A 26,998-nucleotide genomic window follows, 5' to 3' on the forward strand; every position below is an offset into this window, starting at 1 on the left:
AAACTTGGCACAAATACTCAATGCACCCAAACGTGAACACTGGTGGAGCACTGGTATCAATAGAAGAGTTTGGTGGGCATTGACCTTGAGTTTGGGAGTTGTAGTTCACCTACATCCAGACTCAAACCATGATGGATCTGGACCAAACTTGACACGAATACTCAATGTACCCAAATGTGAATACTGGTGGAGTTTGGTGAAAATAGAACTTGACATGTGGGAGTTGTAAGTACTGGGATTTATAGTTCAACTATAATCAAAGAGCATTCTGAACTCCACCAGCAAAACTGAACCAAACTTGGCACACAGAACTCCCATGACTAATAGAAAATACTGGAAGGGCTTAGTTGGCATTGACCTTGGGTTTTGGAGTTGTAGTTCACCTACGTCCAGAGAGCATTATGGCTGGGATTTATAGTTCACCTACAATCAAAGAGCTTTCCGAACTCCACCAGCAATGGAATTGAACCAATTTTGCACACAGAACTCCCATGACCAACAGAAAATACTGGAAGCGTTTGGTGGGTACTGCCCTTGAGTTTGGGAGTTGTAGTTCACCTACATCCAGACTCAAACCATGATGGATCGGGACCAAACTTGGCACGAATACTCAATATGCCCAAATATGAACACTGGTGGAGTTTGGGGAAAATAGTACTTGACATGTGGGAGTTGTAGTTGCTGGGATTTATAGTTCACCTACAATCAAAGAGCATTCTGAACTCCACCAATGATGGAATTGAACCAAACTTGGCACACAGAACTCTCATGACCAACAGAAAATATTTAAGGGATTTGGGAGGAATTGACAGTGATTTAGGGGAGATGTAGCTCACCTACATCCAGAGAGCACTGTGAACCCAAACAATGATGTATCTGGACCAAATTTGGCACAAATACCTGATATGCCAAAAATTGAATATTGGTGGGATGGAGAAAAATCATAGAATCAAATAATCATAGAATAGTAGAGTTGGAAGAGACCTCATGGGCCATCCAGTCCAACCTCCTGCCAAGAAGCAGGAAATCACATTCAAAGCATCCCCGACAGATGGCCATCCCGCCTCTGTATGCCCTGTGCAAACCTTGGCTTTGCAAGACCTGAGCAGATCTATGGAAGACGGGATGATCTGATGTCGGCACTGACTTCTGGCGACTCTGCGAATGAGAGACCTCCGAGTCACCCTCTCAACAGGAAAGCACAAAACTCATAGAAAGAATTACTACAAGGAGTCATCGAACTGGAAAAGAGCAGAAAAATGAACTAAAAGGGATTTATAAGAGTCGTAACGGAGAGCGCCTGCTCAATAAAACCGGCTAAAGGACTCTGTACGAAACGTTGGAATGGAAAATAACAGCGGAGACGGTCTCGAAAGTTTAGAGCATCATCGATCATCGCCAGCACCGAGCAAAGGCAGTCTCGCTCACTTCCAATTGTAGGGAGGCCCAAGATAATGTGCCGCCCGAGGCAGAAACACAACCCAATCCTCACCTGGAGGAAAAAATCCCCCAGCGCTCTCTCCCTTTTCCCTCTGGAAGTAAAGGCAAAACAACCGCACAGCGAATAATTAAGAATTTGCTGCCCTTTCCTGACATTTAGATTATGCTGCCGCGGGCAGCTGCCATACTCAGCCGAACGGTAGAGCTGGCACTGGCTTGAAGGGCTGTCGAGCACAAGACGGATTCAAACACACATCATCCACTCTACTTGGGCTAAAGAGGACAAACGGGCCCTTGATATGCCCAGAAAACAAGAAGCCAACTACAAAAGGCCACCCTACTGGGATCTGCATGCATGATCCGAAAATATGTCACACAGTCCTAGACACTTGGGAAGTGTTCGACTTGTGATTTTGTGATACGAAATCCAGCATGTCTATCTTGTTTGCTGTGTCATAAATAATAATAATAATAATAATAATAATAATAATAATAATAATAATAATAATAATAATAATAATAATATACTGATAAATTGGACACAGATGGAACTGGACAATTTGGACAGAAAAACAAGAAAACTCATGACCATTCATTATTTACTGCACCCTCGCAGTGATGTTAACCGGCTATATCTGCCTAGAAGATCAGGTGGCAGAGGACTCTTACAAGTCAAACAAGCAGTCAAAGAAGAAGAACATGCCCTGGCAGAATATGTCAAGCAAAGTGAAGAACCTGCTTTGATTGAAGTCAAAAATCAGAAACTCCTCAAAGCACAGCAGACAAAAAACGAGTACAAGAAAACCGCACTACAAACTAGAGTTGACAGCTGGCACAACAAAACATTGCATGGAAAGTTCCTTGACAAAATTGAAGGAAAAGCTGATAAGGAGAAGACCTGGCTCTGGCTCACGAATGGGACCCTGAAGAAGGAGACAGAAGGCCTGATCCTTGCAGCCCAGGAGCAAGACATCAGGACAAAGGCAATCATCTCCAACGGATGCTCTGATGCCAGAGCAAAGAGGGAGCCAGCAAAGACAGTCGCCATCTTGTCTCCTTGCTCCAGCTGAAGGCCCCTCTTACCAGTAACATGCTTTGTGTTTGTGTGTGTGTGTGTGTTTGTGTATATATATATGTGTGTGTGTGTGTATGTGTATACACATGCACACACGTGCACACGCACACACATGAATATATATAATATTAATATTAATAATAATATTATGTTGTAATACAATGTAATAATAATTATAATTCACTATTATAATTGTATATTTATATTACATGCAATATTAATAATAATATTGCAATATAGTTGTATAATATAATATATTGTATGTATATATACTTGTAAACCGCCCTGAGTCCCCTTCGGGGTGAGAAGGGCGGTATATAAACGTCGCAAATAAATAAATAAATAAATAAATCAAGGCCAAGATCGAAAAATCAACTGATGACCCAAAATGCAGACTGTGCAAGGAAGCCGACGAAACCATTGATCATATCCTCAGCTGCTGTAAGAAAATCGCACAGACAGACTACAAACAGAGGCACAACTATGTGGCCCAAATGATTCATTGAAACGTATGCCTCAAGTACCACCTCCCAGCAGAAAAGAACTGGTGGGATCACAAACCTGCAAAAGTATTGGAAAATGTACATGCAAAGATACTGTGGGACTTCCGAATCCAGACTGACAAAGTTCTGGCACACAACACACCAGACATCACAGTTGTGGAAAAGAAAAAGGTTTGGATCATTGATGTCGCCATCCCAGGTGACAGTCGCATTGACGAAAAACAACAGGAAAAACTCAGCCGCTATCAGGACCTCAAGATTGAACTTCAAAGACTCTGGCAGAAACCAGTGCAGGTGGTCCCGGTGGTGATCGGCGCATTGGGTGCCGTGCCAAAAGCTCTCAGCCGGCATTTGGAAACAATAGACATTGATAATGATACACTGAATTGATATACTCAAAGAACGAAATTGACTACTCCACGTTTTCCATACCTGCATAACCACCACCTGAGGAGGACTACACAGTCGAAACCGGTCGTGGATGGTGACTAACCTTGGACTTGTTTAGAGCATTGGATTTCATAAAAGGATTCACTTACTTGGACGTTTAAATTTGGACTCACAATTAGAGATTTATACAGTCCTCCATGAGGAACATGAACTCTGGTGGGCATTGGACTCACAAACTCTGAATATAGATTTTTACTTTCTCTGAATACAGAGTTTTACTTTCTATGAATCTATGTATGTTGGTAACACATGGATTATATTTTGGTTTAATTGCTGTTGTATAGTTCATATCGTTGGATTGCATTTTTAGCTGTAGTGCCTGTGCATTTCAGGGAATCCTTTCTTTGTATTATTTCTGAAATTTACCACCCTCGGCTTATACTGGAGTCAATGTTTTCCCAGTTTTTCTGTGGTAAAATTAGGTGCCTCGGCTTATATTCGGGTTGGCTTATACTCGAGTATATATGGTATTTTAAGACCATTTCGTCTTGACTCACTATTCATGCCTAGATTCCATCGATCAACTCAATTTGCGATCAAGCAATGTGGGATTCCGGCCCAAATGTTGAAATATATATTTTTTGCAAAACACTTCATTTAAACAGAGATTTATTCACTTTTGACAATCCACTTTTTTTGCTGTGGATTTTAATTGCAAAGTCCCTCGAGAGGCAATCTCGGGGAAAAACCATACCACAGGGTACAACGTTTACTATACATATAATGAGTAAAGTTTTAATTATGCATGCCAAAGGAACAAGCTTTTTTTGCGTGGGGAAAGAAGGTGTCTTCGAGATGGGGAAAGAACCGCACGTTAATGTAATTATATACATCCCTCGTAACGACAGCGGAGGAAAACAAGCATTTCCAAAAATCCGGGTGTGCGGACGTGTGTTCCTTCGGTGTCGGGTGTGCGATTCAACGTGGGCAATTGAAAGAGGAGGAGAATCTCGCTCCTCGGCCCTTAAATCCGTCCACCGCAAACCGTGCCCTTTGCAGCTGATCTTTCCGAAGCAGAAGGAAGCCTGGAGCTCTTTTGCGCAGAAAAGGTTCGCCACACAATATGATTTCTGGACGGCATGTTTCGTAACAACAACAACGTTAACAGCCGGAAAGGAGGGCAGGAAGCAGGTCTCCGGAGAATGAGATTTTCCAGCATCCAGGTGCGAATTTCCCAAACAACTCCTGTTGAGCTCGGTGGAGTCTCTCCTAAGCAAGAACCGTTGGCCACGAAGCTCTCCATCTGCTCAACTTCTTTCTATCAGAAGAGCCGAGATAAATGCCCATCCAGAGCCTCACCAAGGTGTCTTTCATTGATCCACTAATCTATCTATATATATAAAAGAGTGATGGAATCCTGGCAACCGCCAAAACAACAAAACTAAACACCCCACAACCTCGAAAATTGACAACACAACCCATCATCCACGCCTCTAGGTTGATACAACAAAAATAAAATAAAAATAAAGTCCTAACTACAGGGAGAGGAATAATTGTTTTTATCCAATTGCTGCCAGTTAGAAGGCTAAGCTCCGCCCACTTGGTCTCCTAGCAACCCACTCACCCAGGGGACAGGCAGAGTTAGGCCTCACTTAGGCCTCTTCCACACTGCCTATAAAATACAGATTATCAGATTTGAACTGGATTATATGGCAGTGGAGACTCAAGGCCCTTCCACACAGCTATATAACCCATTTAGAATCTTATATTATCTGCTTTGAACTGAATTATCTTGACTCCACACTGCCATATAATCCACTTCAGTGTGCAGTCGGACACAACTGGACTTAATGTCAGGGGAAAACCTTTACCCTTTACCTTAACTACCACCAATTCCTCAATACTTTATTTCCCATACCACCATACTTCGCCACAGCAACGCGTGGCCGGGCACAGCTAGTCTATATATATAAAAGAGTGATGGAATCCTGGCGACTGCCAAAACAACAAAACTAAACACCCCACAAGCTCGAAAATTGACAACACAACCCATCATCCACGCCTCTAGGTTGATACAACAAAAAGAAAAGAAAAATAAAGTCCTAAATTAGAGGGAGAGGAATAATTGTTTTTATCCAATTGCTGCCAGTTAGAAGGCTAAGCTCTGCCCACTTGGTCTCCTAGCAACCCACTCAGCCCAGGGGACAGGCAGAGTTAGGCCTCACTTAGGCCTCTTCCACACTGCCTATAAAATACAGATTATCAGATTTTAACTGGATTATATGGCAGTGTAGACTCAAGGCCCTTCCACACAGCTATATAACCTGTATAATCTTATATTATCTGCTTTAACTGGATTATCTGGACTCCACACCTTTACCCTTTACCTTAACTACCACCAATTCCTCAATACTTTATTTGCCATACCACCATACTTCGCCACAGCAACGCGTGGCCGGGCACAGCTAGTAAACTCATAGAATCGTAGAGTTGGAAGAGACCTCACGGGCCATCCAGTCCAACCCCCTGCAAGAAGCAGGAAAATCTCATTCAAAGCACCCCCGACAGATGGCCATCCAGCCTCTGCTTAAAAGCCTCCAAAGGAGGAGCCTCCACCACAGTACGGTGGAGAGTTCCACTGCTGAACAGCTCTCACAACTCATGCAAAGTCAGAGCCCTCCCTGGTAGTCCTTTTCCTTCCCATAAGTAAAGGTAAAAGTTTCCCCTGCATTAAGTCAAGTCGTGACCGACTCTTGGGGTTGGTGCTCATCTCCATTTCTAAGCCGAAGAGCCGGCGTTGTCCGTAGACACCTCCAAGGTCATGTGGCCACTGGCATGACTGCATGGAACGCTGTTACCTTCATATTGATCTACTCACATTGCCATGTTTTCGAACTGCTAGGTTGGCAGAAGCTGGAGCTAACAGCAGGCGCTCACTCCGCTCCCGGGATTCGAACCTGGGACCTTTCAGTCTGCAAGTTCAGCAGCTTCAGTGCTTTAACACACTACACCACAACAGCTTCCATTCCTTCCCATGTTCCTCAGATATTTCTATCTTTCCCTTTTGCTTATATAGGGAATCAATTGCAACCCGGTTGAGATATTGAAGCATTGCAGAAAGGTATATATGTGGAATGGAGCTCCCGCTGTTAGCCCCAGCTTCTGCCAACCTAGGTAAGGTAAAGGTTTTCCCTGACGTTAAGTCTAGTCATGTCCGACTCTGGGGGTTGGTGCTCATCTTCCTTTCTAAGCCGAAGAGCCTGAATCAATTGCAACCCGGTTGAGATATTGAAGCATTGCAGAAAGGTATATATGTGGAATGGAGCTCCCGCTATTAGCCCCAGCTTCTGCCAACCTAGGTAAGGTAAAGGTTTCCCCCTGACATTAAGTCTACTCATGTCCAACAACTCTTCCAAAAGATAAGAGAGATGTGGAAAAGTTCCCCAATAGAAAGAGAAAAGGGAAACAATTAGTTATAGGTAAAGCTAAAGGTCTAGTCATGTCCGACTCTGGAGGCTGGAGCTCATCTTCCTTTCTAAACCAAAGAGCCGGCGTTGTCCGTAGACACCTCCAAGGTCACGTGGCCACTGGCATGACTGCATGGAGCGCCGTTACCTTCCCTATTGATCTACTCACATTTGCATGTTTTCGAACTGCTAAGTTGGCCGAAGCTGGGGCTAACAGAGGGAGCTCGTCCCGCTCCCCGGATTCGAACCACTAACCTTTCAGTCAGGAAGGTCGGCAGCTCAGCGGTTTAATCCACTGTGCCACTAGGGTTTGAAAACATGCAGCCTAGCAGTTCGAAAATATGCAAATGTGAGTAGATCAATAGGTACTGCTCCGGCGGGAATGTAATGGTGCTCCATGCAGTCATGCCAGTGGCCACATGACCTTGGAGGAATAATCTATGCACATATTAAAAGGAGATGCTCAGGAGATACCAATGGCTCGGCTGTTAGGAATTGTGGGAGTTGAAGTCCAAAACATCTGGAGGGCCGAAGTTTGCCCGTGCCTGCTCTGTAGTGTACAATGAATGCAGTTTGATACCACTTCAATGCTAAGGAATTATGGAAGTTGTCATTTTGCAGAGCCTTCTATTGCCCAAGTGCTGGGGTTTCTCCAAGGATTCCATAGCCATTAAAAAGTGCATTAAATCTACAGTGTAAACGCACCCTAAGCCCTGTATCTGTACCTGAATATTCACTGTACTGTGTCCAGAATTGGAACCCGGTCTCGCTTTGACTGCAAAATGGATCAGTCTCTCTCTCTTTTCCTCTCTAATTATTATCGGATTTGCTTCATGCCGCACAGCCTGCGAGCATTAAAAACATTCATAATACATAACGGAGATAATATCAAAGGAGCAGCATCCCGGTTTTTTTAATATATAAAAAAAACAAAGAAACATCACAGCTGTGCATTATGAGTCTGACGAAGCAGCGAGGAAATTCAAAACCGAAACAGCCGACAAAGCTACCGAGAAAGAGAGAGAACGAGAAGCCGACCCGGTCGAGCCATAAGAGAACAAATAAATTAAAGGGGCCTTTGGATTTCAAAAAAAGTGAGGCGTTTTAATTAAGGGGGAACTCAATTCGGAACATTGTTATTAAAAAAGTGTGCAATTGAATTAATAAGCTCTGGGGGGAAAGTTGTTCTTTACCAACTCAAATCTCGGACAATCAGGAATCAATACATATATAAGTATACTAGCTGTGTCCGGCCACGCGTTGCTGTGGCTAGGACTTAATTTTTCTTTTCTTTTTGTTGTATGGACATAGAGGCGTGGATGAGAGGTTGTGCTGTCAATTTTTGAGGTTGTGGGGCGTTTCGTTTAGTTGTTTTGTCCGGTGCCGTGATTCCATTACCCTTTTATATATATAAAAGAGTGATGGCATCATGGCAACCCACAAAACAACAAAACTACAGGCCCCCCAACCTCGAAATTTGACAACACAACCCATCATCCACGTCTCTAGGTGGATACAACAAAAAGAAAAGAAAAATAAAGTCCTAATTAGAGAGAGAGGAATAATTGCTTTTATCCAATTGCTGCCAGTTAGAAGGCTAAGCTCCTCCAACTTGGTCTCCTAGCAACCCAATAAAAAATAATAAAAAACACTAAAAAATGAATACAATAAAATACTATAACAAGAAAAAATAACTAAAAAATTATACAAGAAAATAATAAAATATAATAAATAAAAAGATAACTTACAATAAAATTAATTTAAAAATACAAATAACGTCAAATAAAAATTACACAACAATTTTTAACCAATACCACCACTACTTTGCCACAGCAACGTGTGGCCGGGCACAGCTAGTAGATATATAAAAGGGTAATAAAATTTCGGCCTAGGACAAAACAACAAAACTGCACACCCCAGAAACCCTAAACTTGGCAGCACAACCCCTCATCCATGCCTCTGAGTTCATACAACAAAAAGCTCCAGCTACTCCAGAAAATGGCCAGGCTTTGAGACTGCAAGGCTATTCACTGCTATTCCACCTGGCCAACAAAGGATTCCCATAAGCCACAGCAACGCGTGGCCAGGCAAAGCTAGTAAATATATAAAAAACTACATGGTTATAGTTGCAAATATATTACACGCACATACACAGAAATATGTCCCCAAGGGCAATGCTCAAATACGGTATTTTTAATAAATGTAACTTTCTGAAAATACATTGAGAAGATGATACCTATGGTGTTGAGAACGAATTTATTTTTACCTGTGTGGCTCAATACAACAGTATCCTGGGAGTTGTTGTTTTGCAAAGAGAGCAAACCTCACATCCCAGGATTTCATGGCAATTAAAGTGGAATCAAACTACAGTGTCGAAAGCCTGGGTCCAAACAAACCCATATCTGGAGTGGCAGAAAGTTCCTTTTTAAAATACACAAGAAAATAATTTGGTTTTACGATGTCTTTTTCTGGATTCTGGGAGCGGAGTCTACGACATGCGAGTGCGGAGAAGAGCAAACCACAAACCATTTACTACAATGCACAACGGAGGACCTTCTTACTACAATTCCAAGTAGCCAGATTCTGGTCAAAGGAAATTTGGGATAATGCCAAGTTTTTAAACTCTGTTTGTGGCTTTTTAAATACATTATAACTGTATCCTCACAATAGCAAAACGGACCGTGCATGCAGAACAATGCCGAGATGACAAAAACAAAGCTGTCCACATCCAAGCCTCGAAACAAATGGGCCAAAAATGAAATATATACCACCATGTTGGACCTACTTAGACACAGAAAAGTAACACAACAAGAAAAGCCAATGTTTTGTACCTTTGTCTTGATTCTTGCTGTTCTATTAGAGAAGAAGCACCAACTTCAAGCTCAAAGGTGACCAGAAATGTGTATAGAAAGCCAAACAAAGCCCCAAAAAATACAGGTGAAGGCAATCAATTAGAGTAACGAGCAACAGTTGGAATTTGGCACCTTCTAGAAAAAGTTCAGAAGAGACAGGAAATGTCCCATCCAGGATCAAACTGCATTAATTCTTCAGTGTAGATACACCCCAAATCGCCAAGACTCACGATACCAAAATCTTACTATCAATGCTATGCACGGGGTTGGACTAGATGACCCATGTGGTCTCTTCTGACTCTGATTCTTTTTTTAAAGATTATTATTTATGGTTTTAAATGCACATAAAAACAGATAGATAAACATGGATGAATAAACATCATATAGATGTAGAAAATATATACGTATACATAATTATATATGTACAGTAGAGTCTCACTTATCCAAGCTAAACGGGCCGGCAGAAGCTTGGATAAGCAAATATCTTGGATAATAAGGAGGGATTAAGGAAATGCCTATTAAACATCACATTAGATTATGATTTTACAAATTAAGCACCAAAATATCATGTTTAACAACAAATTTGGCAGAAAAAGTAGTTCAATACGCTATGTAATAATTACTGTATTTACGAAATTAGCACCAAAATATTACGATGTATTGAAAACATTGACTACAAAAATGGCTTGGATTATCCAGAGGCTTGGATAAGCGAGGCTTGGATAAGTGAGACTCTACTGTATATATTCCTCGGATATAAAAGTAATTTACAGAAGAAAGGAAATGTAGGAAAAATAAAATAAAATAAATCCCCTGGAACATACATATATATACATTCCTTCCAGATCTTCTGCATAATAATAATAATAATAATAATAATAATAATAATAATAATAATAATAGACATTGACAAAATCACGATCTGCCAACTGCAAAAGGCCACCCTGCTGGGATCTGCACGCATCATCCGAAAATACATCACACAGTCCTAGACACTTGGGAAGTGTTCGACTTGTGATTTTGTGAAACGAAACCCAGCATATCTATCTTGTTTGCTGTGTCATACAACGTCGTTGTGTCAATAATAATAATAATAATACCTTATTTATATACCGCCCTATCTCCCGGATGGGACTCAGGGTGGTTTACAGCCATAAAAGCAACACAAACATTACATAACAACACAACACACATTATTAAACAAAGTAAAATAATACAATTATAACAATAAATCACACTTACATGACCATGCATAGCAAGGTATATTCCCTTCTGTTCTAGGCATTTCCCCAATAAATGCCATTTGCACCTTTGAGTATATTTAAAGCACATTTCGTAAAAGTTCAATGTTTTCGTTTGATAAATATACAATGTTTTCTTTTGATAAATATCTTCTGACTCTGATTCTAAGCAGTGGCTTAGCCAAGCCACAAATCCCAGGATTCAGGGAGACAACAATATCAAAACAACCCAGCAAAACGAAACCAAGGAGATGCCCAGAGTTTTTTGCTCTCAAGCTCAGAGCACTAAGTGCATCAGCAGACATCCTTCTACATCCAAACTTAGCAACAGTCCTCACGAGTCGGACAAGAAAGCACAGATTTTCACAATCATATATTCAATATATATGGCTCTCAACAATATATTCTAATGCAAAGCAGTTTTAGAAGGGCTTGGTCTTGCAATGGGTCAATAAAAACCCACTGGCTTTACAAAAGACCTACTTTTGGGTTTCTTGGCAGGCTGGCTGTTTGGCACATCCTTTGCAACACAGTCTGGCTTTTCTTGTATTTTTCCCTATACATTTTTTCCTCTGATGCCTCCAAGACTGTATTGATTTTTTTCATGCAAAGTCAGATCAAAGGAAATATGCCCAACCTAGACCAGGCATGGGCAAACTTTGGCCCTCCGGGTGTTTTGGACTTCAACTCCCACAATTCCTAACAGCCTACCGGCTGTTAGGAATTGTGGGAGTTGAAGTCCAAAACACCCGGAGGGCCAAAGTTTGCCCATGCCTGACCTAGACAATATTCCTACTTAGTTGCTGGAGTTTTCACTTCTTCAGTTACCCTAGATTCTTAGCCACAGGATAAAGTCTTCTTGCATTGGGTTGTTGTATGTTTTTCGGGCTGTATGGCCATGTTCTAGAAGCATTCTCTCCTGACGTTTCGCCCAGGAGAGAATGCTTCTGGATCATGGCCATACAGCCCGGAAAACATACAACAACCCTGTGATCCCGGCCATGAAAGCCTTCGACAACACACCTCACAACCTCTGAGGATGCCTGCCATAGATGTGGGCGAAACGTCAGGAGAGAATGCTTCTGGATCATGGCCATACAGCCCGGAAAACATACAACAACCCTATGATCCCGGCAATGAAAGCCTTCGACAACGCTCCTCACAATCTCTGAGGATGCCTGCCATAGATGTGGGCGAAACGTCAGGAGAGAATGCTTCTGGAACATGGCCAGACAGCCCGGAAAACATACAACAACCCTATGATCCCGGCCATGAAAGCCTTCGACAACGCTCCTCACAATCTCTGAGGATGCCTGCCATAGATGTGGGTGAAACGTCAGGAGAGAATGCTTCTGGAACATGGCCATACAGCCCGGAAAACATACAACAACCCTGTGATCCCGGCCACGAAAGCCTTCGACAACACTCCTCACAACCTCTGAGGATGCCTGCCATAGATGTTGGCGAAACGTCAGGAGAGAATGCTTCTGGAACATGGCCATACAGCCCGGAAAACATACAACAACCCTGTGATCCCGGCCATGAAAGCCTTCGACAACATACCTCACAACCTCTGAGGATGCCTGCCATAGATGTGGGCAAAACATCAGGAGAGAATGCTTCTGGAACATGGCCATACAGCCCGGAAAACATACAACAACCCTGTGATGCCGCCCATGAAAGCCTTCGACAACACATCTTCTTGCATTCTCCTACGAAAGTCATCCTTGCAAACATTCCTTGGAAAGAACTCCAGAATACACCAGATCTCCTCCAACTCAGAGCCAGGAGGAGATTAAGATTAATAATAATAATAATAATAATAATATTTATTTATTTATTTACAACATTTCTACCCCGCCCTTCTCACCCGAGGGGACTCAGGGCGGCTTACAACAACTGGCAAAATTCAATGCCAAACAGATCACCAAAACAGCAACACATTTAAAACCATTAACAACTATTCATAAAATACAACACATAAAATACATTAGTCAGCTAAAACATATAGTTACTTAAAACCACTTTTCCAAGGAACCATTGCACATAAACCTAAGTTCAGACCATGTCAATATATTGCTTATTCATTAAATGCCATGTCTTAATGTTCTTCCTGAAGCCCAGGAGAGTATAATAATATACCGCAACACAATAATAATACACTGCAAAGTGGAGTGTTGAGAAAGCCCCAATCCAAAAGGCAATGCATGGTCTCGCCCCAACTCGGTGGGATTTTTCTTCAGACTAAAAGACGTGGAGAACTTCCCTACCTTTCCATAGAAATCCAGCCGGAGTTTGCAAGGATTCCACTCTCATCTATTGCGATGGGGATTCCCTGCCTCCAAGAGGTCTAGGCTGAAGAGATCCCATCCTTCCCAGAAGCAAGTCTCCATGAGTTCTGCAAGCCATGACTTTGAGCCGCTCGGAGGAGGCATTTCCCGGAAAGTGTACAAGCGGACACCCTTTCTGGCCCATGGTGAGCCTGGATGTGGCTTCCCTCCCTACTCCTCCTTTTCTTCCTCTCGGTCTCTATCTCTCTTTGCTTCTCTCTCACCTTCTTCTTGTTCTCCCTGCCTGATCTTCAGGGGCTAAGTGAGCTCATCTGCCCAAACAGCTCCCAGCTGCTGCTGCTTCTGTGCTTCTGATGACTCAGCCGCTCCCCTCCTCCTTGGCATCTGTCCCCAACTGGATGTTCTGCTGAAGTGTGATCTCTCACAAGCAAAGGGGAGCGCAGCCCGGATGGCCACACAAACACACACACACACACACCCAGAAATAAAAACCAAGTCACTTCCAGCATCCTTTCCACTCGCCCTGCTGTTCTTAAGCACACCTTTCCTTCCCCTGATCCAAAGCATGCACTGGGGTCCCTTCCACACAGCTGTATAAAATCCATATTGAACTGGATTATATGGCACTGAATTTTTTTTTTTTAGTGAGATGTCCAATTTTGAATGGAGGAGTGTCAATGAATGCTAAATGCCAAAGGGTTCCGTCCTGGGCCCGGTTCTGTTCAACATCTTTATTAACGACTTAGACGAAGGGTTAGAAGGCACGATCATCAAGTTTGCAGACGACACAAAACTGGGAGGGATAGCTAACACTCCAGAAGACAGGAGCAGAATTCAAAATGATCTTGACAGACTAGAGAGATGGGCCGAAACTAACAAAATGAAGTTCAACAGGGACAAATGCAGGATACTTCACTTCGGCAGGAAAAATGGAAATCAAAGATACAGAATGGGGGACGCCTGGCTTGACAGCAGTGTGTGCGAAAAAGACCTTGGAGTCCTCGTGGACAACAAGTTAAACATGAGCCAACAATGTGATGCGGCTGCTAAGAAAGCCAATGGGAATCTGGCCTGCATCAATAGGGGAATAGTGTCTAGATCCAGGGAAGTCATGCTCCCCCTTATTCTATTCTGCCTTGGTCAGACCACACCTGGAATACTGTGTCCAATTCTGGGCACCACAGTTGAAGGGAGATGTTGACAAGCTGGAATGTGTCCAGAGGAGGGCAACTAAAATGATTAAGGGTCTGGAGAACAAGCCCTATGAGGAGCGGCTTAAAGAGCTGGGCATGTTTAGCCTGCAGAAGAGGAGGCTGAGAGGAAACATGATAGCCATGTACAAATACGTGAAGGGAAGTCATAGGGAGGAGGGATCAAGCTTGTTTTCTGCTGCCCTGCAGACTAGGACACGGAACAATGGCTTCAAACTACAGGAAAGGAGATTCCACCTGAACATCAGGAAGAACTTCCTCACTGTGAGAAGGGCTGTTCAACAGTGGAACTCTCTGCCCGGACTGTGGTGGAGGCTCCTTCTTTGGAGGCTTTTAAGCAGAGGCTGGATGGCCATCTGTCGGCGGTGCTTTGAATGCAATTTCCTGCTTCTTGGCAGGGGGTTGGACTGGATGGCCCATGAGGTCTCTTCCAACTCTACTATTCTATGATTCTATGATTAAATCCATTCTGGGTTTTAGTCCAAACTTTAGAATTGACAAGGAGCCCCGGTGGAGAAGTGTGTTAAAGCACTGAGCTGCTGAACTTGCAGAGCGAAAGGTCCCTTTGCTTTTGGATGTTTTGACGAAACAGGCTTTGCTTCATGCACAAAATGATTCACAAACACCTCCAAGCTACAGATTTCAGGTGCCTCTGTAGCATAAACAAACATCGGCTCTAGACTCAGGCCCCATCTCCAAGGTGTGTCATGATGTGCACATAAGTATTCCGCAATTCAGAAAAAAATGGCACAAAATCTATATATATAAAAGGGTAATGGAATCACGGCACCGGACAAAACAACTAAACTGAATGCCCCACAACTTTGAAAATTGACAGCACAACCTCTCATCCACGCCTCTACGTTCATACAACAAAAAGAAAATAAAAATTAAGTCCTAGCCACAGCAATGTGTGGCTGGGCACAGCTAGTACGATATATTTCTAGTTCCAAGTATTTCAAATAAAGGATGCTCAACCTGTCCTGGAAAATATGTTTTCTTCCCACTCCTGCTTTTGCATTTTATGGTTGCTCTTCTTCTCACTGGTGGCACAGTGTGTTAAAGCGCTGAGCTGCTGAACTTGCAGAGAGAAAGATCCCAGGTTCAAACCCTGGGAGTGCAGTGAGCGGCTGCTGTTAACTCCAGCTCCTGCCAACCTAGCAGTTCGAAAACATGTCAATGTGAGTAGATCAATAGGTACTGCTCCGGCGGGAAGGTAACGGCGCTCCATGCAGTCATGCTGGCCACCCCCAATTCCTTTCCCCTAAAATGTTTGACGCACAGTGCGTTAAAGCGCTGAGCTGCTGAACTTGCAGAGCGAAAGGTCCCAGGTTCAAATCCTGGGAGCGGAGTTAGTGCCCGCTGTTGCTCCAGCTTCTGCCAACCTAGCAGTTCGAAAACATGCCAATGTGAGTAGATCAATAGGTACCGCTCCAGTGGGAAAGTAACGGCACTCCATGCAGTCATGCCAATGGCCACATGACCTTGGAGGTGTCTACGGACAATGCCGGCTCTTCGGCTTAGAAATGGAGATGAGCACCAACCCCCAGAGTTATTCATGACTGGACTTAACATCAGGGGAAACCTTTACCTTTTACTTAGAATTGATTCCAAGGTGCTGGAGAAAAAACCCAGCACCTGGGAGAGGACTTCTAAAGCTTGGATTAAATCTGGAAGTAGATTGTATCATCGTGCTGACTTAGGAGTCACCAACCGGTGCCCTGTTGAGCAAGACCTCTTAGTGCAGGCATGGGCAAACTTCAGCCCTCCGCGTGTTTTAGATTTCAACTCCCACAATTCCTAACAGCCAGTAAACTGCCTGGGACTTCTGGGAGTTGAAGTCCAACACATCTGTCGGGCTCAAGTTTGCCCAGACCTGTCTTAGTGACTGTGAGAAGAAGGTAAAGATAAAGGTTTTCCCCTGACGCTAAGTCTAATTGTGTCCGACTCTGAGGGGTTGGTGCTCATTTCAATTTCTAAGCCAAAGAGCCGGCATTGTCCGTAGACACCTCCAAGGACATGTGGCCAAAGGCATGACTGCATGGAGTGCCGTTACCTTCCCGCCGGAGCGGTACCTATTGATCTACTCACAATGGCATGTTTTCGAACTGCTAGGTTGGCAGAAGCTGGAGTTAACAGTGGCCGCTCACACCGTTCCCGGGGTTTGAACCTGGGACCTTTTGGTCTGCAAGTTCAGCAGCTCAGTGCTTTAACACACTAAGCAACCGGGGCTCCAGAACAGGTTTATATGGCAGTGAATTATTTTTTTTAGTGAGGTGTCCAATTTTGGATGGAGGAGTGCCAATGAATGCTAAATCCATTCTGGGTTTTAGTCCATACTTTAGAATTGACAAGGAGCCCCGGTGGCGAAGTGTGTTAAAGCACTGAGCTCCTGAACTTGCAGAGCGAAAGGTCCTAGGTTCAAATCCCCGGAGCAGAATGAGCACCCGCTGTTAGCTCCAGCTTCTGCCAACCTAACAGTTTGAAAACATGCCAGTGTGAGTATTTATTTTATTTATTTATTTACAACATTTATACCCCGCCCTTCTCACCCGAGGGGGCTCAGGGTGGCTTACAAAAATTGGCAAAATTTAATGCCCAAAATGCAATGTTTAATGCCATAAAAACAAAACAATATAAACAGATCCATTAATAACATTAATTAAAACACATTATAAAAACCTTAAAAACGTATATATAATTAATTCCATTCGTCCAAGATCCTCATGCTTCATCCTTAAATCAGGCCATGTAAACTTTGAGTATTGTCCGTAGACACCTCCAAGGTCATGTGGCCGGCATGACTGAATGGAGTGCCGTTACCTTCCCGCCGGAGCGGTACCTATTGATCTACTCACATTTGCATGTTTTTGAACTGCTAGGTTGGCAGGAGTTTCAATGCTAATCAAAGTGATTAACTACAACATTCACACTGGCCTCCTACTCACAAAGAATTCTTCTCTCAGTCATTCCGCTCATTCCGTTCCCGAGATTTGAACCTGGGACCTTTTGGTCCGCAAGTTCAGCAGCTCACCGCTAGTGAGACGAAGAGCAAAATGCAAAAGCAGGAGTGGGAAGAAAGCATCTTTTCCAGGACAGGTTGAGCATCCTTTATTTGAAATACAGTAGAGTCTCACTAATCCAAGCCTCGCTTATCCAAGCCTCTGGATAATCCAAGCCATTTTTGTAGTCAATGTTTTCAATACATCATGATATTTTGGTGCTAAATACGTAAATACAGTAATTACAACATAACATTACTGCGTATTGAACTACTTTTTCTGTCAAATTTGTTGTATAACATGACGTTTTGGTGCTTAATTTGTAAAATCATAACCTAATTTGATGTTTAATAGGCTTTTCCTTAATGCCTCCTTACTATCCAAGTTATTCGCTTATCCAAGCTTCTGCCGGCCCGTTTAGCTTGGATAAGTGAGACTCTACTGTACTTGGAACTAGAAATATATTGTATTTTGTGCCATTTCTTTTCTGAATTGTGTTGAATACTTATGAGCACATCATGAGACACCTTGGAGACGGGGCCTGAGTCTAGAGCCGATGTTTGTTTATGCTACAGAGGCACCTGAAATATGTAGCTTGGAGGTGTTTGTGAATCATTTTGTGCACGAAGCAAAGCCTGTTTCGTCAAAGCATCCAAAAGCAAAGGGATCGTTCTCCCAGCCACATATATGGACAATTTTTGGAGCCTTTTTCCATTCCAGATAAGGGATGCTCGCCACAGAAAGGCCTTTTTTGGTTCGCTCTCCCTTTTGCAGGGCTAGGATTACCGTCTCGGTTGTTCCAGCCGCGCGATCCCCTTCTACCCCTGTGTTCAAAATAAATAATTTGTACAAACAGCAGCCTCCTCCTTCCCAACCTGACCTTTCTGTGCTAATCTTCCCTTCAGGGGAGGCCTTAGATCTTGTCCCTCCGAAAGATAAAACAGGATTTCTCCCACCAGACAGGGAAGGACCACGTCTTATCACAGCTCCGATCTCTGGTACTGCAATGTTTTCCTTTTTCCCCCTTCTCTCCACGGCTCCTTGAAAACAGCCAAATCCAGAGTTTTATCTGGCTGTGTTATATCTCCGAGGCAAGAAAATAATCACAATTCAAAATAAAATAAAGAGGGAGAGAGAGCCTTGTTCAGGCAAGGCATCTCTCAGGAATGAAATTCAAAGACAGATCTCCTGGAAATCAGATGCAAGTTTTTTGGACTGACACTCCCATTATCCTGTTATGCCTCGATGGGTCTATCCAATGCAATTTTCTGAATCAGCACCCCAAATTTATTATTTATTTATTTATTTATTTACAGTATTTATATTCCGCCCTTCTTTCTCACCCCGAAGGGGACTCAGGGCGGATTACAATGAACACATATATGGCAAACATTCAAGGCCAACAGACAAACAACATACAGTATAGACAGACACAGAGGCATTTAACATTTTTCCAGCTTCACGATTCCGGCCACAGGGGGAGCTGTTGCTTCACTGTCCACTAGTGGCTGTACTTCCTCATTCCTTTCCTCGTGTTTTGCTGGCAGTTTTATGGTGTTGTAAATTAGTTAAATTGGTTAAATTTATGCCTCCCACATAAAGTGTACCTAAATTTCCCTACTTGACAGATGCAACTGTCTTTCGGGGCTGCATAGGTCAACAGCAAGCCGGGCTATTTAATGGTCGGGGGCTTAACCCGACCCAGGCTTCGAACTCATGACCTCTCGGTAAGTAGTGATTTATTGCAGCTGGTTACTAGCCAGCTGTGCCACAGCCCGGCCCAGCCCAAATAACCAAACCGATCTAAAGTTGACCAAAAACTGATTCGTAACCCTTTTGGTACTAATGTTGAAAAGTGATCTCTGGTCAAAAAAAAGGGTTGGGAACCACTGATTTATACCGTAAAATTAATGAATGTTGACACCACCTTAACTGCTATGGAATCCTGGGAGTTGTAGTCTATTGAGGAGCCAGCACTCTTTGCAAGAGAAAGCCACAGACTTCAGAAAACTACAACTCAAGTCTGCTCTGCATTTACGTTCTCTAAGAGATTCTGATCTGACTAGGACAATGTCTCCAATGACTTCCAGAACTGGAGCGGACCAGGTTTGCTACAATGCTTAAGTTACTAGTACTTTACTACTTCTATCATTGTCACAAACTCCAAAATCTACCTTTATCTATTTATGTTTTGCCAACCAAACTGCACAAAATACATCCTGCAAACTCTCAAAGCTTCACTGTCTTCTTCATGAAAGAAGTTGCAAATCACACAGGAGACGTCTTCTTTTGATGCAGAACCTCATGAAGCTTTGAATGGTTGCAGGGTGTTTTTTATGCAAGTTTTATGGATGTCACCCTTTAGTGGGTTTTAGATTGTGCTCCCCAGCTAATACAGCTCGCCTCAAATGTATTATTACCCTGAGTACTAATACTACCAATACATCCGGAGGGCATGGTGCCATTTCTCTTCCGCTCTCTGTCCTTTAAGATCCCAGGACAGGACGCTATATAAGCAAAAGTTATTTGAAATAGAAACACACAGCATTAAAAAAAAAGAATATCCAACTGCCCTAGTAAAAGCCAGCCATAAAATTTTCAATTACAATTTCCATTACAAAGGTGGGCTGAGAAGTTACACAAATTAAAAAGTTATGCCTTCGCCGGGCACCAAAGGCTTGTAAATCAGGCACCGGAATGGCAGCAACGCCTGAAGAAGAAGAAAAGCAGAACGTGTGGGATTTAACCTGGAAGTATCAGGAAATGTCCCTTCTCTTTGGGGGATTCTGGGTGTTGTCATTCAGACCTAATAAGGCCATGCTCTACAAAGGACGGAGGTGTTAAGAGGATCGGCAATCAGGTTTTAGTCCGAACTTCAAAGGCATTATCCAAGATCCGGAAGATATTAAGAGAATAGGATTCTTTACCTTGGCTAATTCCTTTACAATTCATAGTAAAGTCCAGAATGGAGTCACTGTGCCCACAACATGGCAAATGTGAAAGGATGCCGGAGGAAAAATAACAAATGCAGGAAGAGGAATAACAAATCCACCATTTGCTTGCTTTGACCAAAGTGGATTTTTCTTCTGCGTTAGGTCCCTCGGCTGTTTCTTGCACACAAAAAGAGGCAAAGGTGAGGGTTGTCAATCTGAGCCCAGCTCCCACATTGGGATTGCATGGCATCAATCTCCCTGCGCAGAGCTGAGCTCTCATTACTCTGCGGAGCTCTGGTCCTGAATGGTAATGTCGTGCAATCGAACACACGGCCAAATCTGCAAGCAAATGTGCAGCGAAGAATCTCAGAGCCGGAAAAGTCATGTCATCCAATGCTCTACATGAAGGAAACACATCGAAAGCAGTCATGAACGATGCCCATCCAACTTATTAGTTGCTACGTTGTTGTTAGTAGTTGCTATCAAGTTGACTTCAACTTGCCGAGCTGTGGCGCAGCTGGTTAGTAGCCAGATGCAATAAATCACTACTCACTGAGAGGTCATGAGTTTGAAGCCCGGGTCGGATTGAGCGCCTGACCATTAAATAGCCTAGCTTGTGGTTGACCTAAGCAACCTGAAAGACAGTTGCATCTGTTGAGTAGGAAATGTATTTATTTCTTTATTTACAGTGTTTATATTCCGCTCTTCTCACCTCGAAGGGGACTCAGGGCGGATCACATTATACACATATAGGGCAGACATTCAATGCCCATATACACATAGAACCGAGACAGAGACAGACGCAGAGGCAATTTAACCTTCTCCTGAGGGGATGTTCGATTCTGGCCACAGGGGGGAGCAGCTGCTTCATCATCCACTGTGACGGCACTTCCTCATTCCAACGTCGTAAATTAGTTAAATTTGCCTCCCCACTCTATGAGTGGTACCTTATTTCCTACTTAATAGATGCAACTATCTTTCAGGTTGCTAGGTCAGCAACAAGCAGGGGCTATTTTTTATTTTATTTTTAATTGACGGGTGCTCACCCCGCCACGGGCTGGCCTCGAATTCATGACCTCATGGTCAGAGTGATTTATTGCAGCAGGCTGCTCACCAGCCTGCTCCACAGCCCGGCCCCAATGTAGCTACCACTTTGTGCGTGGAGGCTAATTTAACTAATTTACGACACCATAAAAACATCCAGCAGTGTGCGGAAGAGTGAGGAAGTACTCCATCAAGGACTCGGTGTCACAGCGGATGATGAAGCAGCAGCTCCCCCTGTGGCCGGAATTGAACATATCCTCATGAAGCCGGAAGCTGGAAAATGTTAAATTGCCTCTGTTACTCCAGGTTTAGAAACGCTGACCTAAAGGATTGTATCCCTTGTATATGCAATATGTACATCCAAGAAGAAAGACATCACGGCTTGGATCACGGAGCCTATCTTATGAGTTTGATTTTATTTTTAGGCTGAAACTCTACCTGGAAGAAAGGCGAAGCTGACTTTTAAATCAACCTGAGCCACCTTGGGCAAATCACACTCTCTCAACCTCAGAGGACGGCAAAAGCCAATCCCCGTCTGAACAAAGATCTAGCCAAGGAAACCCCATGAGAGAGTTGCCATAAGTTGGAAACGACTTGAGAACGACAACAACAATCAAAGCACTTATTTTCCATTGATTCTGCAAGCGAACAGTCAGAGTGACGTTTTGTCCAAAGCCTCAAATCATGAAAGGTTTTCCAATGTCACTCTTCGGCTTTAGAGAAACGAAACCACTCAGCTTTGAAGCTCAAACTTTGATTCTACCGGCTTTCCGGACTCAAGGGCCGGTGTCCACATTTTGACAAGACCAAGTTTAATATCAAGTGGTCTGAGTCGGGTTCCCAAATCTCTATTAGACGCCCTTTGATGTTTGGCAGTTTTATGTGGAAATACTGTCAGGTATGAACTGCTGCCTGTCAAATGCTTTAGAGGTGGTTTCAGACTTTGCAATTCCTCCGCCTCTCTCGGATGCTGGTCAGAGATGAACTTGCTTTGATTGAGAAGAGATGGGCAAGTGCGCCTTTCTATCAAAGGCTGTCAAATCCTTCCCAAGCTTTTCATATTGGCTGCAGATGGAAAAAAGATTTAAAAAGACTTTCCCCATTTGATACGGTCCCTGCCATTCACTGGAATCATTGCTCAGGTTCACTTGGTTTTTGAAGCATTGTTGGGAGAGACGCAATTAAGAAGCAATATAAAACGTCCATAGAAAAGTTACCTTAATACACCTTTCAAACTTCCCCAAACACTTGCAATAGTGGGTTTTCCCCCACTATAATTGAAAAAAGTAACTTTTCTGAGCATCATTTGCTCAGATTTCTGAGCCTGAATATATTGCACAAGATTTCCCTAGCCTAAAATGATACATTTTAATATATTGGTTTTATGGTTCCCGTCCCCTTGATCTGGTCATGTAAGTGTGATTTATTGTTATAATTGTATTATTTTACTTTGTTTAATAATGTGTATTATGTTGTTATGTAATGTTTGTGTTGCTTTTATGACTGTAAACCGCCCTGAGTCCCATCCGGGAGATAGGGCGGTATATAAATAAAGTTTTATTATTATTATTATTATTATTATTATTATTATTATTATTATTATTATCATTCTACTGTACTTGGACCTATAGTGCAAAAATATAATAATAATAATAATAATAATAATAATAATAATAATAATAATAATAATAATAATTTATTTGTTTGACCAGTCATATGACCATTTCAAAGTGCAACATAAATATATATACAGTAGAGTCTCGCTTATCCAAGCTAAACTGGCCGGCAGAAGCTTGGATAAGCGAATATCTTGGATAATAAGGAGGGATTAAGGAAAAGCCTATTAAACATCAAATGAGGTTATGATTTTACAAATTAAGCACCAAAACATCATGTTATACAAATTTGACAGAAAAAAGTAGTTCAATACGCAGTAATGTTATGTTGTCATTACTGTACTTACGAATTTAGCACCAAAATATCATGATATATTGAAAACATTGACTACAAAAAATGCCTTGGATAATCCAGAACCTTGGATAAGCGAATATCTTGGATAATAAGGAGGGATTAAGGAAAAGCCTATTAAACATCAAATTAGGTTATGATTTCACAAATTAAGCACCAAAACATCATGTTATACAACAAATTTGACAGAAAAAGTAGTTCAATACGCAGTAATGTTATGTTGTCATTACTGTACTTACGAATTTAGCACCAAAATATCATGATATATTGAAAACATTGAGTACAAAAATGCCTTGGATAATCCAGAACCTTGGATAAGTGAGACTCTATTGTATATAATATTTTTGAGCATTGTCCCAATTTTAAATTGTAGATTGAAACTATTTGGAAACATTGCCGATAAAGTCACTTTTCCGAGTTTGCTCTGATCGCCTATTTGAACATTTCTCTCCCGGAACCAGATCGACTTTTCCTTTCCGGAACTCATTATGAAATGTCTGTTTTGTTAAAGTTGTAAGTAATTTAAAAAGCCAGTTCTCCAACTAGGAACCTAGCAACCTCCAACAAAACCCAAAGCTTGCCCGTGTCGGAATTATGGCACGTGAGAGTTTTCCCTTCTTTGATGCAGTCTATGCTTCGTGGCCGCTGCAGTGTTTTGATCAATGCGTTTCTCCATCAAAGAGGTTTCAGAGATGGGAGAAAAAGCATGAATAAAAATGGCACGGCCTTGGTGATGCTCCGTGCCTCCACAAAACCTCCAAAATCAATGGAGAATATTTGCTGTCAGAATTCCTCAAAGGAAAATAAGCACAAACTTGGCCCCTACAGATGTTTTGGACTTCAACTCCCACCATTCCTAACAGCCTCAGGCCCCTTCCTTTTCCCCCTCAGCCGCTTAAGCTTAAGGTTTAAAGTCATAGAATGATAGAGTTGGGAAGATACCACGTGGGCCATTAAGCCCAACCCCCTCCCATGAAAGAAAAGCACAATCAAAGCACCCCTGGCAGATGGACATCCAGCCTTTGCTTAAAAACTTCCAAGGAAGGAGCTAGTACAAAGAAGGAGATGGTAGTACAGGAATTACAACTCCCCATGAAAGGAAATGTGGGAGTGAGTATTGAACTGGATTTCAGGAGAGCAAGAGCAGGAAATATTAAACTACAACTCTAGAGACGAGGGAACTATGAACTACAACTTTAGAGACCACAGAATGTTGAACTACAACCTTATAGAGACCAGGGAACATTGACCCACAACTCTAGAGACCAGGGAACGTTGACCTACAACTCTAGAGACCAGGGAACGTTGACCTACAACTCTAGAGACCAGAGAACGTTGACCTACAACTCTAGAGACCAGGGAATGTTGACCTACAACTCTAGAGACCAGAGAACATTGACCCACAACTCTAGAGACCAGGGAAGGTTGAACTACAACTCTAGAGACCAAGCAACATTGACCTACAACTCTAGAGTCCAGGAAAGGTTGCACTACAACCCTAGAGACCAGGGAAGGTTGAATTATGACTCTAGAGACCAAGGAATGTTGACCTACAACTCTAGAGACCAGGGAACATTGAACTACAACTCTAGAGACCAAGAAACATTGACCCACAACTCTAGAGACCAGGGAACGTTGACCTACAACTCTAGAGAGCAGGAAACATTAAACTAGGACTCTAGAAATCAATGAACATTGACCTACAACTCTAGAGACCAGGGAAGGTTGAACTACATACAACTCTAGAGACCAGGAAAGGTTGAACTACAACTCTAGAGACCATGGAACATTGACCTACAACTCCAGAGACCAGGGAACGTTGAACTACAACTCTAGAGAGCCGGAAACATTAAACCAGGACTCTAGAGATCAATGAACATTGACCTACAACTCTAGAGACCAGGGAAGGTTGAACTACATACAACTCTAGAGACCAGGGAAGGTTGAATTACAACTACAGAGAGCAGGGAACATTAAACTAGAACTCTAGAAACCAAGGACGGTTGAACTAAGTTTGAATGACAACTCTAGAGAACAGAGAAGATTAAACTATAACTGTAGAGACCAGAGAAGATTGAACTACAATTCTAGAGACCAGGAAATGCTGAAATACAACTCTACAGCCCTCAGACAAGGCACACACTCTCAACCACAGAATACCCTACAACAGAGGTCACCTGAGGTCCCCATAAGTCTGAAAAGGACTTAGAAGCACACAAAGCAACCACCCAGGCTGTTTTCCTTCCTTGCCCCTGCATTTCCTCCCGCTCGGTGCTTCCTTGCAGCCCTCCTTCCTGCCCCCTTCCTCCCCCCTGGAGCTGAACGGAGATGCCATTCGCTCTCAGTCCGAATCAATGCCGGGGGCAGAAAAGGCTCCACGCTGGTTTCTTCGATTTAGAGCGCGCTAATGACATTTCGCCTTGGAAAGCCGGGGGAGAAAAGCAAAGCAGCCGAGGGAAGAAAGGAGACTGAAGGAGAAAGAGCCGGCTCTCCCTTCCGTTGCTCCTCCTGGCAGAGCCGGCCCTAGGTAATTTTCAAGTGTAGGCGAACAGAATTTTGGCGCCCCCCCCAAACCAATCACTGAAAAATAAGTGTTGGATAAGGGAAAATGTTGGATAATAAGGAGGGATTAAGGGAAAGCCTATTAAACCTCAAATTACATTAAGATTTTACAAATTAAGCACCAAAACATCATGAAACAGAAAAAGCAGTCTCGACTGAGCCCCCGTATGTTTTGCACCCCAAGCGACCGCTTAATTCGCCTCATTGTTGGACCGGCATCCAGTGGCAGGACTAAAAGGCACAATCCAAGCCCTCCCGACAGAGGCCCATCCCACCTCTGCTGGGAAACCCTCCAGAGAAGTAGACTCCCCAATCCCTCTCCGCAATGCCATTCTCTTCATCCTCTCTTCTCCAGAGCTCTGGTTGGAAATGCCCCTGCCTCCACCCCTCACCACCTTCAAGGTTCAGACATCCGGCTTTCTCACGGGTGCACTTGCCTGGTTTCCAGACTGGGAGGAAAAGGCGAGGAAAGACCGGGTGGGTGAACACACGTCTGCTTCGGCAGGGTTTGGAGGCAAGGAAGAGTGAAGAGGGGGAAGGAGAAGACTAAAAGGAGGAGGAAGAGAAAAGAGGGAGGAGGAAGAGGGGGGAAGGAGAAAACCAAAAGGAGGAAGATGAAGCAGAAGAGGAGGTGGAGAAGAGGAAGAGGAGGAAAAGGAAGAGGGGGAAGAAGACTGAGAGGAGGGAAAGAGAAAGGAGAAGGAGGAAAGGGAAGAGGGGAAGAAGGAGACTAAAAGGTGGAGGAGGAAGCAGAAGGAGAGGAGGAGGTAGAGGGGGAGAAGAGGAGGAAAAGGAAGATGGGAAGGAGACTAAAAGGAGGAAGAAGCAGAGGAGGAGGAGAGGAGGAGGAGGAGGAAAAAGACAGAGAAGAGGAAGAAAAGGAAGAAGGGGAAGAAGACTGAGCGGAGGGAAAGAAAAAGGAGGAGGGAAAGGAAGAGGGGAAGAAAGAGACTAAAAGGAGGAGGAGGAAGCAGAAGGAGAGGAGGAGAAGAGGAGGAAAAGGAAGATGGGAAGAAGAA

At 43.2% G+C, this 26,998-nt stretch overlaps 1 protein-coding gene across 5 annotated transcripts in view; it reads right to left on the bottom strand.

Annotated features, from left to right (window-relative positions):
- elfn1 (extracellular leucine rich repeat and fibronectin type III domain containing 1) overlaps positions 1-26,998 on the bottom strand; it is a 364,525-nt gene that overhangs the window by 184,635 nt on the left and 152,892 nt on the right. Inside the window, exon 1 of one of the 5 annotated variants that reach the window (XM_062964145.1) lies at positions 13,239-14,040. The exons of 3 other annotated variants lie outside the window; for them this stretch is intronic. The gene's annotated coding sequence lies outside the window, so the exon portion shown is untranslated. Of the gene's footprint in view, positions 1-9,706; positions 9,802-13,238; positions 14,041-26,998 lie in introns of those variants that run through there. One more of the 5 variants, XM_008118391.3, reaches the window with a different exon arrangement.

Source organism: Anolis carolinensis, unplaced genomic scaffold (assembly GCF_035594765.1).
Source record: "Anolis carolinensis isolate JA03-04 unplaced genomic scaffold, rAnoCar3.1.pri scaffold_13, whole genome shotgun sequence".
Classification (NCBI taxonomy): Eukaryota; Metazoa; Chordata; class Lepidosauria; order Squamata; family Dactyloidae; genus Anolis; species Anolis carolinensis.